This window comes from Oryza brachyantha, chromosome 10 (assembly GCF_000231095.2).
Source record: "Oryza brachyantha chromosome 10, ObraRS2, whole genome shotgun sequence".
Lineage (NCBI taxonomy): Eukaryota > Viridiplantae > Streptophyta > Magnoliopsida > Poales > Poaceae > Oryza > Oryza brachyantha.
The window spans coordinates 2,053,346-2,057,910 of NC_023172.2; positions in this window are offsets into that span (position 1 = coordinate 2,053,346).

The window sequence follows — 4,565 nt, forward strand, 5'->3', positions numbered from 1 at the left end:
AAGTTGAACATTAGACAAAACTCCCTAGAGATAAAAGAAAAGTATTAAACACTATCTAATTAATAGATATAATTTAACTACCATGCAATAGTCTTCATGATTCCTTCTTAAACTTAGACTTTTCTAGATAAGCCTTTCATCGACTGATTGTATTCTTTCATTAAACGAATCCACTAAATAATCTTACCAAATTTTAGCGTTAACAACTGATTTTGGTAATGTCCCCTAATTCCTCCAAGGTTTTCATCAAATAGTTTTAAAATAGAACTATGCTAGAGGATTCACTTTCCAATACTTGTAAATGTGGGTATGACTGTTTGAAGAGTTCAGACAAACCTGATTCTATAGAGGGTGCACATTTACCCACACGACCTGAGCTTACTCCACAGACTCACCATGTAATAATCAATTGTGCTAGTTGCATGGTGGTTTGTGACAAGGTCTTTCCAAAGGTTTCCCGAGATAGCCAGTCGTCTATCGGGTCCTAAAAAAGTACTGGACATGGCTCGGGCCTCCTATACTCAGGATCCCGTAGGTGCATCTCACACCTTAGTGACTCCACGAGCAATGACTACCACACTCATCCCGTGTCATAACCTCCGTGAACAAGCTTTTAGAAACATATTTATTTTCAAACACTTGATCATGTTGATTGGTTTTTGAAACATTTTTCAGATCCCATTTATAGTCATCAAAATATTTGTATTAAAAAGGAGGGTCATCGACAATTGTGCTCACAAAGCACGAGGATCAAGATGACAACAGGTGACAAGGGTACATGGGCAATCAATCACTCAAGGACAGATAATGACACAATCAATAGGTTGGGTGATCGAGTCGACTAGCGACTAAGGCCTAAACAAGTGCTCCTAAATCATGCGTGGTTCGTAAGGAAATAATTTTAAGTTAAAGTATGGGATCAACATGGTCAAGGCTGACTTGCCTCGCGTCCTGATCTTTGAAATCTTCGAGAAAACCACTGCCAAAAATAAATTCCATCAATATCGACTATGTGCAAAACAAGAAAACCAAGAAAAACCCTAATAATAAAGTAATATTATTAGTAACTAATAGTGCCATTGAGTATATCTTGATTATAGAAGAATTTGGAGAGTTGTATGGAATTTTTCAGGGCTATGGATGAAAAATATGAATTTTGGAATTTTAATGTAATTTCCAAGAAAAAATATTTATGGATATTCGAAATGGAATAGGGGACATCAACTTTTAGATTTTCTAGAATTTTGGAAAAGGATAGGCTATTTTTAAAATTATTGGAAAAGGAAAAGGTATTTTTTTGGAATATTAGAAGTAGGATTAAAGCCATGTTTGTTTCTGCTTAGGTTTATATAATCTTGATTATTAAGGCGGATTACTATAAGCTAGCTTATTATAAGCTAAAGTAGGTAATGTATGGTTAGATGTGTAATTAATTTAAAATATCTATGTACAATGGGTCTTTAGCACTCAATAATATAAAAAAGATATCCTTGGAGAAGCTTACCAGATTATAGTAATCTAAGCTCTAAATTATAATAAATTGATACAATAACCTATTTGTTTCTTTATTTTTATATTTAGATTATAATAATTCTAAGTTGAAACAAACAATACCTTAATATTTTCTGGAAAAATGGAAAGAATAAATATTTTCTAGAAAATAAGGCTGGCAAGTGGGTCTACAAGAGGAGGGAGGCAAAGTGGACTTGAAATAAGTTTTTCTGGACTGGGTGAGGGAAAATGGACGTTTTGTGGCGGGCAAAAGATGTTTACTGGGCTTTTGCCTATTGGATCGAGGGAGGATGGTGAACGATTGCTCGGGCCAAAAAAGGCCGAAGTCAGCTTGGGAGTGGGTGGTACAGACATAACCGTTGACCTGGTCAACGGTCAGCGACCGGGATTGGGGATGACATGCACCGGTAGTAACCATTATGACACTACCTCTTGCACCACTTGACAAGAGATGCCTCAGCTCTTCCCATTTAGTTACATCTTCAATCCACAGATCATCTAATACAAGGAAATATTTGCCATTCTGCAGAACTGCCCTGAGTTCCTTTTGCAAATGTTCCATGTTCAGATGTTTGCTGCTCTCACCAGTGGCAGACTCTATTATGGGCCTGTTTGACGGAGTTTCTTCCCGCCGCAGTTTTTCTCAAAAGTTGTTTCTGCCAGAAGCTGCCCCAGACGGTCCTCGGCTTCTGAGAATCTGGAGTTACAAATTCTGGAAAAAAAACTAAGAAACTAGAAGCTGGTTTTCAGAGTTTTTCTAGATTCTTAGAAGCTGACTACCAAACTGTTGTTTCTTAAAGTCTAAAGCTTCTCCAAACAGACCATATATCCTGTACTGTCCTCTTGAGACTAAACTTATGGATTTTTTTTAATACACCCTCGAATCGTTGTGAGCCACTTGGTGCTTTAGATCCAAGATATCTAATTTTATTATACTATTTCGAACAGTAATAGGTGTAGTACAAATTTTATAGGGGTAAAATTAGAACTAAAATATGTAATATTGTGATAAATTTATGTGTTATATATCATGTTAGATGAATTAGTCATATATATTACCAAATTTTCAAAATACTTAATATACTTATTATAAATATATAGTTAGATATAAATTACTACATTACTATTGTCAGCAGTGCAAGTAGCGTAAGGTACCGTGACATTGCACAAATTTACTGGTGATACAAGCCCACATCATATTGCTGAACCTCTCCCTGCTTTGTCAATCTTGCCAGTGCAGTTTTCCCCATGCCTCCGAGCCCAACCAGAGGAAGCACAGAAAGATCATCACCTTCTGCAGCTCTTAGTATGTCGTGAACAATCTCATCTCTGGCAATCTGGCATGATCCCCTTCCAATCATATTAGGTTGGTACACAAAAGAATATGATTCTCTCTCTTCTTCTTCGGAAGACTGATCAGCCACTTCCCACTCGGTCAGTCCAAAGTCCTTGTTAGCCGCTATTTCATTAAGCTTTTCACGAACTTCTCTTATCCTGCTGCTCAAACATTTTTTCAGCAATCTTCTGCTCAATTTCTTTTTCAGCAATCTGATGCTCAATTTCAAACGAGGAATACATATACATTTGGCTCGAGTGACCAATCCTTTGTCAACTTGGCGCTTCAGAGCTTCAGTTGAAACATCGTCCAAAATGTCATCTATGTCATACACGGCATCCTTCAGGTTTTGTAGCCATTCCTTTAGTGCACCAGACCTAGACCACGTTCGGCCATAGGGATAAGTTAACTAAACCCCCTCGTTTTCCGCGCGTACTCTTTCCGAACTGCTAAACGGTGTATTTTTTGCAAAAAATTCTATAGAAAAGTTATTTTAAAAATTATATTAACCTATTATATATTTTTTTAATAATTAATAATCAATTAATCATATATTAATCTATTACTACGTTTTCCTTGCTGGATAAGTTAACTTACCCCCTCCGCCGAAAGCGGTCATACTCTGCTTCCTCTCTGCCTCTAGAAGAACTACACGAATAGGTTGCAATGAATACTGTAGCTTCCCCAGTTCTTTGGGTACATTTCTGTCTGATTTAATCTCATTCATTTCCGAAGAATTGCCATCACAAAACCTGACAGAAGTACTTCGGCTATAGTTTTAAGAACTCAACCTCCTAAAAACGAAGTAACCGTGGATGAAACTAAATATAGGCCACTAAATATGAAAGTTAAATTTACTATATGTTGTCGGTAACACTAAGTACACTACTCCATAAACAATTTTATAGGCTGTCAAAACATAATTTTACAGACGGGAGAGGGTAATAAATCGCATGTGAAGATGGAGCAACTTCACGAGCGGCTACCGTGCAAAGCCTTATAAAAATATATCTTTACAGGAAGTGCACCCCATCCATCGCCTGCAAATATGCATTTTTATGTGAGGTGCACTTCTGTAGATAGACTTGTGGACCATCTCGACGAACCTGATCCCAATGGTTCCGTAGCTGTCATGCAAAGACTACATGTTAGCAGCTCAGCTCTCCTCTCTCTCTAGAGGCCAATTCTATAATCATGATTTTATAGTTGAAAATTAATTTAAAAATATCTATTTAAACTACGTTTAAACTTCGAATGGTCGTATTTTGGTAAAAAAACTCTAAATTGACATGTTCAAGTATTTAATTTTCTGTTAAAATATAAATAATCTAGTTGTGTGCTTTTTATGTATTTTTGTTGTGTTTTTATTATGTTTAGCCTTGTTTTGTCCGACTATGTAAATTTTGCAGACTAGAGAAGATCTAGTTTCGCAGAAGTTTTAGAAGCCATTTTCCTTTGAGCAAGGCAAGTCATACACTACTCCTTAAACATATTAAATCTCACTATTTCACAAACTATGTTGTTTTACTCCTATATGAATTGCTTTATAAAATTATATAACATTCATAGTGTTTTATTTAATTATTAATCGTATGATCCTTGTTTTATGGCTACTTTGGTATTCTATATTTGTATCCTGTAAACCCTAGGGCTTATCCATGCTTAGATCCACAACATATAACCACACTTTTATAATTATATTGTTGTAATAACTAAA